The following is an 11403-nucleotide window of genomic DNA, read 5'->3' on the forward strand; positions in this document are numbered from 1 at the left end:
GAAATGCTCTCTCTTAAAATCATGGCCAAGTTTATGACCAAGAAGGGGCTCTGCCAACTAAAAACTGACACTTGCCATCTACCTCTACAAAGATTAAATCATGACCACTGGCAGCTGCTGATTTTCAACACCCCTGAAAGGAGTTCAGGGTGGAAATCAGGAATGAGACACCCTGTGCTCTGGGAAAAACTGGCAGAACAGGCCTTCAGATAGTTAGATCTTTTCAGGAGAAGATTTAATGAGTTCCAATTCTTACATCTTCTCATACCTGAGAAACAATGACATTGTTAATGGTGACATCTGCTATGGCTATTAAGGAGAATTTTATAATTAAAAGTCAAAATAGACCGGGCTCTCCTATGGATCCAATCCAAGACTTTTGCAGGATGCTGAGGTCTCTGGCTATCACCCTGGATGGCAAGACGGCCCAGCTGTAGTGAGCACTGGACAGAGAGGAAAGCAACTCTGAAGATTGTCCAATGAGAGTTTTACATGACCTTCACTCAGAAGTACAGACTCTAAAGGATGATGTCAATATTCTTGATAAAGCAAAGCTTGGAAAGTCAAGAAAGCATAGGTTTCATAAAGGCAACGAAAATACTGATGAAAAAGAATTCAGTGGATATCATTAAAATAAAAGAGTTTTTCCAGAAGTATGGATATACTCCATGTGCCAAGAAAAATTCAGTGGATGAGAAAGAGGTCATTGACTCTAAACCAGTGCCCAGTGAATGTGAATGTCCTGAGAAGCCTGACGTGAAAGATGATTTGTTGGATTCTGCTGCTCCAAGCACTTCTGTTTCTGAGAAGTCACCGCATAGTCCACAACTTTCTGATTTTGGACTTGAGCAGTACATCATATCCCAAGTTCTGCCAAACCCTCCCTAAGCAGTAAACAATGAGAAGGAAGAGCCAAAAATTTTAACTCCATTTTCCAAACAGTCACTAGTAAAAACTTCAAAATGTGCACTAAAGATGGATGATTTTGAGTTGGTATCTCTGAATACACTATGTGTTTAAATGACGATTACACAATTGGACTTAAAAATGTGAAGACTAACAGTGAGACCATAGAAACAGAACCAGTGCCCAATGATAATGTCTTTGCCACTCCTGGACTCATAATCCAGCTGTTGGGAAAAAAAATGGGGCAGAGCACACAGATTCTCCCTTGGCACCTACATTCAGCACTCCTGGTTTGAAAGTTCCTTCTACAAAAAGCAGCACAGCTCTGGTATCCACAAATTATCCATTGTCAAAAGCAAACAGTTCATTGAATGATTTGGCAATGGAAGAAAGTACAAATTCAGATGAATGCTTTGAGAATTTTGCAGATGCCTCTTCTCCTACTATTTCTTCTTATGAGATTCTACTCAAAACACCTACACCTCCAGAAGTTACTAGGATTCCAGAAGATATTCGCCAGATTTTATCAATATACAAGTCAAACCTAGTGTCTCTGGTAGCAGTTAGAGCAGTGCCACCCAGCAAAGTGTTCCTTCCTCGGCATGGAGGACCAAAGGCGCGAGATGCCAGCAACAAAGAAAACTGGTGAAGAAATGGTAGTGGATCCATCCTCCCATTATGGAAACTGAACAGAATGAGATGAAAGCAAATCTGTTCTCACTTGGTTTTTGACATCCCCTACATCGTCCTCCCTTTGAAAAACCAACTCATGTTAAAGATGAACATGGATACTAGTATCATAAAGTGCTTTTTATTAAGTTTGATTTAATCTGGCCTGTCTTGTTGATATGTAGTTCAGCTGCTCAGTTTTGAAAGATCATTACTGTTTCATTGATTTCAAGTTTACCCTGCCTCATGGAACTATGTGGTTTAAGTAATATTAGGAAGCAGGATAAATAATTTTTGAAATTTAAACCTTACTGTTTGCCACTCAAATGAGGCCACCTTCAGTCTTCTCGGGGCTGGACAGTTGTTGCTAGAGCTAGGCTTCTTCCTTGGGGCTAGCTCTGCCCACTGTCCCAAGTCTCATGACTGTCCCAAGTCTTCTACACCTTTTATTTCAACAATGCTCTTTCAGACACTGTTGTTTGCAATAGACAGCCTAAACTGATATAGGAAAAGAGGAATTTACAGGCCTAGGTAGCTATACTGAAGTGGGTGTCTCAAACATTTGGACTTACACTCGCCTGCTGTCATGTCAGGACGGGCGTTTTCCTTTAACTTGTCAGTTTTATCCTCTCAAATCAGCTCTTCCCAGCACATGACTGTGAACTCCCCAGACCCCCATCTAGCTCGGTGCCAAACAGAGCCCGAGCCTCACCCTCTGGAAAATCCTAGGCATCCTCCTGCATGGGTGCTGCTCTCTGGACTGTCAGCTGTGCCTGTGGACCTGTCTCTGAGAGTGCCAGGCTGCCCTGTCCATGGAGCCCAAGAGCCTTATAATCTAAGCCAAGCTGCATCAGCAATTATCCTCTTTTATGGCTGTGCCTTGAAAGTCAAATGGGAAGATGCATCACTTTGTGTCTCTTCATTTTGTCAGAAAATTGTCCCCAAAGAACAACTTATTATTTGTTCTAGGAACTACTGTGCAGTTATAATTTAAGTTTGGCTAAATAAAATGTTAAATTAAAACAAAAAAGTCAAAACAGAGTAGCTATGCTTCAGACATCCAAGGTAGTGATACTATGCGTGTAATTTCAGACTAGACCTTGCATTGCTACACGCTTGAGTTTTCTGAGTTGTGTCAGGCCTGGATGCCACCAGACATGCTCAAAACAATGTCTGCTGGAAGCTAGTAACTACAAACTCACTTTTTATAGAGCTAGGCAACTGGCTACCTGGGTACAAGTCTCCCAGAAGTGCCAGGTCCAGACTGGGTTTCAGGCCTATTCTTCTGAAAAGAAATGAGATTTATTTTGTCTGTTAAAATTCCAGTTGTCACTCCTCCAACTACTTCTAATTGGGTCTGTTACACCAAAATGGCAGACCAACAGATTGAGATTTTAATCACACAAGACTCAGATCTAGGACTTGGAACTCAGGAATGCTTCCAATTCAGTGTCTATTCTCCAAGCTGAGGCAGTCCTATGCCCCATTTAGACAGGAAGTTATCACAGTCATAGTTGCCTAGTTCCCTGAATTAAAACTGAGCAGGACTCACCGGGGCTCTGGAGTATAGATCTGTTCAGTATTCTCCATTTCTTGTCTGTAGGATATGGGCTTCATTCAGCCTTCTTGACCTTTCCTGAGTCCCAGAGGATTCAAAACAGATTCAAACAGTTGCTAATCAGAGAAGGGAGGAGATACAGAAACAGAAGGAGCAATCAAATGGTGGTACAACCTTGAGGCAGGGCCCTGCTTCCTACTCAAGAAGCATGCATAGCAATGTCCTTGAGTTCTTCTGCAGAACTGGGGCCCTCACCGAGGTGAAGGATGGTAACTTCAGGCTGAGCACAAGATTCCTGGAGCACCACTCTGTTGCCTTACCACCAACCAGTCAGAAGAAAGTCACACACGCTGCAGCCCTCACCTGCAAACGTTGCCTTCTGTTTCTGGGGCCCAGTGATGACCATCCTTTTAGGCCTCCTATTTGCCCCTGTCTATTTCATATCTGACAGGAGCCAATAGTTTCAAGCTAAATTGCTCTTCTTGCAAGGGCAAATGCTGATTTCAGGCACAAAATATCTTGGCTTAGATCCTGAGAAATCTGTATGCAGGTTAAAAAGCAACAGTCAGACAAGGACATGAAACAACCGACTGGTTCCAAATAGGAAAAGGAGTAAGTCAAGGCTGTATATTGTCACCCTGCTTATCTAACTTTATATGCAGAATATCATGAGAAACGCTGGGCTGGAGGAAGCACAGGTTGGAATCAAGATTGCCGGGAGAAATATCAATAACCTCAGATATGCAGATGACACCACCTGGCAGAAAGTGAAGAGGAACTAAAAAGCCTCTTGATGAAAGTGAAAGAGTAGAGTAAAAAAGTTGGCTTAAAGCTCAACATTCAGAGAATGAAGATCCTGGAATCTGGTCCCATCACTTCATGGAAAATCGATGGGGAAACAGTGGAAACAGTGGAAACAGTGTCAGACTTTATTTTTGGGGGCTCCAAAATCACTGCAGATTGTGGCTGCTGCATGAAATTAAAAGATGCTTGCTCCTTGGAAGGAAAGTTATGACCAACCTAGATAGCATATTAAAGAGCAGAGACATTACTTTGCCAGTAAAGGTCCATCTAGTCAAGGCTATGGTTTTTCCAGTAGTCATGTATGGATGTGAGAATTGGACCATAAAGAAGGCTGAGCACTGAAGAATTGATGCTTTTAAACTGTGATGTTGGAGAAGACTCTTGAGAGTCCTTTGGACGGCAAGGAGATCAAACCAGTCAATCCTAAAGGAAATCAACCCTGAATATTCATTGGAAGGACTGATGTTGAAGCTGAAGCTCCAGTACTTTGGCCACCTGAAGTGAAGAGTTGACATTGGAAAAGACCCTGATGCTGGGAAAGATTGACAGAGGATGAGTTGGTTGGATGGCATCACCGATTCGATGGACATGAGTTTGAGCAAGCTCTGGGAGTTGGTGATGGACAGGGAAGCCTGGAGTGCTGCAGTCCATGGGGTCACAAAAAGCTGGACATGACTGAGCTAGTAAATTGACTGACTAGATCAGGTAGAGAGAGACTTCTGCTCTCCTAGGCAGGCCTAACCCATGCACAGCAGGAAGAAATTACAGAAGAAAGAGACCTCTGTCCCAAATCCCAAGAAGTATCTTGAGTATGAAGTCTCTCAGAGGGAAGTTGTTAGGGGAAGCACACTCACTGAAACCATCCACCCAGCCAGGCACCATAGTTGTTTTTGCACCACCATTTGCACGAGTTGTTTTACAACAGAAGGTCCTGGTAGGGAACGTGAAACTAATAAGCCACCACCAATGGGAAGAGTTCAGGAAGGTCAAAAAGGTGACATCACATGTCCAACTGCCTTCTAGAATCCTTCTCGCTGGCATCCATCTTGGCTGAGCAATGTGTGCACCACCAGGAAGGACTCTGAATCAGAGTGATTTGCCAAAGACAACCCAGAAGCTAATCCCATCACCATAAAACTGGAGACTGCTAACCAGTGGCAGAGCAGTTCTCCTGGGTTCCCTTACCCTACTGCTCTCTGCCTGGGCACCCCTTCCCAATAAAATCTCTTGTTTGGTCAGCATGTGTGTCTCCTCAGACATTCATTTCCCAGTGTTAGACAAGAGACCACTTTCTGATTCTGAAAGCAGTTCCCTTTCCTGCAACACACCCATTTTGTTTTTCTCTTTCTCTCTCTCTCTCCCTTTTTCTTCTTCTCTCTCTTTCCCTCACCCTCCCTACCCTTTTTTTTTATATTTTTTAACATTTTGGTAGAAAATACATGAGTTCTAGAGGCACAGAAGCACAGGTTTTAATTTTTATTTGCACTCTAAGCACCATATTTACTGTTTTTCTTTTGGTGCATTAACTACCCCTGTGAAGCTAAGTTTCTTCTGTTATAAAATAGAAACAGTGAAAGAAAGAAAATAAAGGAAAAAAAAGTCATCATTTTTTTAGGTAGGTAGAATAGGGAAAAGGAGTCCAAAATGGCGGTGGCTAAAGACAAGGAAGGTCAAAGGACGGTTCGAGGACCAGAGTGAAGACTTCAGGCAGAACAAACAGCACTCCTGGCTAAGCCCAATTTTCATAGGCAGGCCTAGGTTGAGGAAAAAAACATATAAAAGGAGGAGCCAAAGCGCTTTCTCTAGGGCTCTCTTTCTCTCCCGCGTGTGTGTGCTCTTTCTCTCTCTCTCCCTCTCTCTCCCTCCCCCGCACGCTCCTCCACTCGCTTCTCTTCGAGTCTTTGGGTTGGCATGCTCTCACGCTTCAAGGATGGATTCTCCTGCTATCTTATAAATAAAATAGAGCTGTAACACTGATTTGCCTAAGAGCTATAACACGGTTTGTCCAAGACCCGAGAGCTGTGACGCACCGAGGGCTTTAATGTCCGTCGCTCCAAATCTTTATTGTGATGAGACAAAGAACCGAGGAACATACACTCGCATGACAATTTTCTTTGTGAGAGAGATTCAGAGAGATGAAGAGAGACAGAAAATGTGTGTGAGAGAGAAAGAGAGATGCTGGAGCTGACCTGCGGGCCTTCTATTTCAGACCTGCCCAGACTGTTCTGCTCTTCCAGGCTGGCAGGAGCACAGGAGTGGAGGTGTGCAGGTGTCGATGACCAGTGACAAAGGGCTGAATCGCCCCAGACCTAGGGGATTTCCATTTCTACTCTGGTCTAGTCTGTGAACACAGTGGTATTTTAGCCTTATGTGGAGACAAGGAGTGTAAAGCCTTCCCACCTCAATGGTCAGGACAATGTGGGGTCGGATAATGAGCTCCCTCTGTCCTCCAGTATCCCACTTCGAATGCCAGCCAATTATAAACTTGAGCTTCTTCCTGAAAATGTGGTGTCACATGAACGTCTCAGACAAGACAACTCCATAAATGCCAACCTCTGTAGCACCACTTCAAGGTATCCTCAGGATTTAGAAACTTATTCCCAAGTCTGAGAGATTACAATTTAGAAAAGGTGGTCCTAAATATCTCTATGGTAACAGAAAAAATGTTCAATATCAGTATCAGAACACTGAAAAAATTCCAGTTATACTTAATTGTTTAGTTTCTGTACTGCAAAGTCGTAGTCCGCAGATACACTGCCTGCCAAGTAAGGACAATCTTGTGTAACTGCTGATGTATTAGTCAGGCGTCTCCAGAGAAGTAGAACCAATGTAGCTAGATAAATAAATACATGCATGTATACACACACAGCTACAAATATACAGCTGTTACATACATACATATATACGTAGATACAAAATGGGTAGATGCATCCAGAGAGATGACAGATACTTACATGCATCATATCAGTTCATTTCAGTCACTCAGTCGTGTCCGACTCTTTGTGACTCCATGGGACTGCAACATGCCAGGCATATATATAGATGGTAGATATATGCATACAGAAATATATATTAGTGTATATATGTATATATACTTACATAGATGGCAAATACATACATATATATATGGGACTTCCTTGGTGGCTCAGTGGTAAAGAATCCGCCTGCCAACACAGGAAACACGGGTACAATCCCTGGGTCAGGAAGATCTCATGGAGAAGAAAGTGGCCTGCCACCATTTTGTTAGAACTTGATTTTCTTTCCCTGTGCCTTGAGACCAGGGCTCTCAGGAACACTTGTCTGGACCATCTCTAACTCCCGAGACTGAGGAAAAATGGGGAAAAGCCTTTAGAAATTTTATTTATTCCAACTATTATTTATAAACTAGCAAATTTTATATTGTAGTATCTAATTCATGACTAAGCTCAGAAAATGAAGCTAGATCTTGCTTTGTGTCTGTATAAATATGTCTCTATATGTCTCTGTCTCTGGTTAATATTTTTGAGATTAATTTGTAAATGAGCTCCATTTAAGTGGCTTAAAGAAAAGTGTAAGGCGAGTGCAGAGAAAAAGAGAGCAAGCCAGGCAGTCAGGCAAGAAAAGGAAATTTATTAGAGGGAAAAGAGAGGGTGACTGGCTCTTAAGGAAAACCAGTGTTCTCCCTTTCTGACGGAGTCCTTCTTATACCCCACCAATGAAAAATTCTCTGAAGTGATGGTCATGTAGCCGTCTGGAATCTGGTGGTCTTGCAGCTTTGAGAAGATAAGCGCCAGAGAGATAACAGGATGCCATTTGGGCAATTTGGTCAGTCTCACAGATCTCTGTGATTTTATTCTTCATCCGCAAGGTTGACAATACGAGCCATCTTATCAGTGAGACCCCCTGTGGGCCCTATCAAAAGGTTAGGAGAATTTTATAATGAAAAATCAAAATAGGTTCGTCTAGTCAAGGCTATGGTTTTTCCTGTGGTCATGTATGGATGTGAGAGTTGGACTGTGAAGAAGGCTGAGCGCCGAAGAATTGATGCTTTTGAACTGTGGTGTTGGAGAAGACTCTTGAGAGTCCCTTGGACTGCAAGGAGATCCAACCAGTCCATTCTGAAGGAGATCAGCCCTGGGTGTTCTTTGGAAGGAATGATGCTGAAGCTGAAACTCCAGTACTTTGGCCACCTCATGAGAAGAGTTGACTCATTGGAAAAGACTCTGATGCTGGGAGGGATTGGGGGCAAGAGGAGAAGGGGACGACAGAGGATGAGATGGCTGGATAGCATCACCGACTCAATGGACGTGAGTCTCAGTGAACTCTGGGAGTTGGTGATGGACAGGGAGGCCTGACGTGCTGCAATTCATGGGGTTGCAAAGAGTTGGACATGACTGAGCGACTGATCTGATCTGATCTGATGCTTCAGACATTCAAGGAAATAACTAGGTGATTCTATGGGTGTAATTTCAGACTAGACCTTATATCGCTAAACACTTGAGTTTTCTGAGTCGTGTCAGGCTTAGATGCCACCATTCTCAAAACAATGTCTGCTGGAAGCTAGTAACTACAACCTTACTTTTTATAGAGCTAGGCAACTGCCTACAAGTCTCCCTGAAGGTCTAGACTGGATTTCAGGGCTATTTTTCTAAAAAGAAATGAGATTTATTTCGTCTATTAAAATTCCAGTTGTCACTCCTCCAACTACTTCTAATTGGGATGTTACACCAAAATGGCAGACCAAGGGATTGAGATTTTAATCCTACAAGACTTAGATCTAGGACTTGAAAGTCAGGAATACTTCCAATTCAGTGTCTCTTCTCCAAGCTGAGGCAGTCCTATGCCCCATTTAGACAGGAAGTTATCACAGTCATAGTTGCCCAGGCTTCATTCAGCCTCCTTGACCTTCCCTGAGTTCCAAAGGGTAGACTCCAACAGTTGCTAATCAGGGAAGGGAGGGGATACAGAAACAGAGGAGGAGCAAATGGTGGTACAGCCTTGAGGCAGGATCCTGGTTCCCACTCAAAAAAATATGCATAACAATGTTTTTGAGTTCTTCTACAGAACTGGGGCCCCCACCCGGTGGAGGATGGTAGCTTCAGGCTGAGCACAAGATTCTGAGACCACCACTCTGGTGGTGGTTGCCTTACCACCAACCAATCAGAAAAAAGTCACTCACCCTCAAGCCCTCACCACAAATGTTGCCTTCTGTCTCTGGGAACCAGTGATGCCCATCCTGTTAGCTCTCCTGTTTGACCCCTGTCTATTTCATCTCTGAGAGGAGCCAACAGTTTCAAGCTAAATTGCTGTCTACAAGGGTGAATGCTGGTTGCAGATGAAGAGTACCTCAACTTAGATCCGGTAGAGAAAAACTTGTGCTCTGCTAGGCAGGCCTACACCCATGCACAGCAGGAAAAAGTCACAGAAGAAAGAGACCTCCGCCCCAATTCGCAAGAGGCACCTTGAGTTTGAGGTCTTTCAGTGGGGAGTTGTTAGGGGAAGGACACTGACTGAAACCGCCTGCTCTGGCCAGGCACCATAGCAACCATTTGCATGAGTTGTTTTATGACAGGAGGTCCTGGTAAGGAACATGAGACTAATAAGCCACCACCAACAGGAAGAGTTCGGAAAAGATCAAAAGGAGACACCATATGTCCGACCACCTCCCAGAATCCTCGCTGGCATCTATCTTGGCTGAGTAAGGCCACCAGGAAGGACTCTGAGTAAAAATGATTGGCTAAAGACAGCCCAGAAACTAATCCCATCACCATAAAACTCGAGACCGCTAGCCATGTGGCAGAGCAGTTCTCCTGGGTTCCCTTACCCTACTGCTCTCCACCCAGGTGCCCTTTCCCAATAAAATTTCTTGCTTTATCAGCACGTGTGTCTCCTCAGACAATTCATTTCCCAGTGTTAGACAAGTGTTAGCCCTGGAAGGGGTCCCCTTTCCTGAAACACCCCCACTCCATCAATGGGACCAAAGATTGCTCAGCCTCCAGGGATGGGATAGCATCCCATGTCAGGGAGGTCAGACACACTAGAGTAGAAGCTGCTTTTTGTTCCTTTCTTTAACATCTTGCCGATGCTACAGTGCATTATGTTCAATATGCAATGTTGTGATTGTTGTCAGCGTACAGTCGCCTGATTCAGGTATTACATATCTATGGAATATCTCTATTGTTTTTTGGATTTTGCCACAGAAGAATGAGCAGTTTGCTGAGCCACAGGTCCTTGTGAATTGTCTATCTCAGATATACTTTACTGTGTATACAAAGAAGGAAGATAGGAGATAATTATTGTGGATTATCTCTTAGAGATGCGGATTTCTGTGTATCTGTGGAAGTATGGAAGGAAGAAAGAGGGGAAGGAATGAAGGAAAAGGAAAAGGAGATTCCTTCTGGATAGTCAAGTGATGGGGATTCCACATGGTCATCTCAACAGATACAGAAACAACATTTGACAAAATTCCACGTCCACTCATAGTAAACTCTCTTTTCAAAATGGGTACAGAGAGGGAGTTCCCTGGTAGCCTAGTGGGTAGGACTCCTGGCTTTCACTGCTGGGGCCTGGGTTTAGGGAACTAGATCCCACAAGCTGTGCAGCCAGGCCCCCTACCCTGGCACCCTAAATAAGGTATCACGGGAGTATTTTGCAGCATAACCAAGGTACATTTGATAAACTAAAAGGTAATATCATACCCCTCAGCGTATGATATTAGATTTGGAGACCTGCAGTGAAGTCAGACTCCACATTGTGATGTGTGGGTGGACTGAATGAGTGTGGCCCCCTGAAGGCGGGGGACCAGTGCACGTCTGCAGTACTGGACCTTTGACACTGGGCCTTCAAAAGCATTTCATGCTGATCAAAGTACTTCAATGGAAGAGAAAGTATGAAAACACGAGTCAAGAGTCCATTGTCAGCTGACAGGCAGCAAAGGAGACTGTGAGACATAATTTTAGAGTAAAGAGAAAACAGGCCCAGAGAGAAGATGGAGAAGAAGGAAACGAGAAGCGAACCAGTAAAAGCCATGTGTGTAGGCATGATTAAATGCTGAGTGGAGGGAGAAGAGTACATCGTCTTGTAACGGGTATAAATTAAAAGTGTGGAGTTAACATTTGAAAGGTCAAGGGGAATTCTCATGAGAGAGCAGAACGGTGGGCACTTGAACATGAAAGCCTGGAAGAGCACAGAACAGAGGGGAAAGGGAGACATTAGATTTCTATGGCTCAGTTATTGTCTGTGCTTTGTGAAAACCCCAATGTGGAAGTGAAAGAGCATCCAAGCCTTGGGCTATCAGAGGGGAAAATTAGCCCATGGGTTAGATCCACCGGGGAAGAGCAGGCCCAGGTAGGATGGGGGTGGTAGGGGGTGGGGGTGGGGGGAGGTGGAGGTAGGAATATGGAGTCCTGCCGGACCAAGGCCAGGAGTAAATGTCCCGCCTTGGAAGTTCATCCCCCAACACAGTCAGTTTAAATTGCGGGAGTATG

At 44.0% G+C, this 11403-nt stretch overlaps 1 pseudogene; it reads left to right on the top strand.

The window, feature by feature from the left end:
- The first annotated feature begins 359 nt into the window (after window positions 1-359).
- Window positions 360-1712, top strand: LOC102390365 (annotated as a pseudogene).
- Window positions 1713-11403: the final 9691 nt, after the last annotated feature.

The sequence above is a fragment of the Bubalus bubalis genome, chromosome 3 (assembly GCF_019923935.1).
Source record: "Bubalus bubalis isolate 160015118507 breed Murrah chromosome 3, NDDB_SH_1, whole genome shotgun sequence".
Classification (NCBI taxonomy): domain Eukaryota; kingdom Metazoa; phylum Chordata; class Mammalia; order Artiodactyla; family Bovidae; genus Bubalus; species Bubalus bubalis.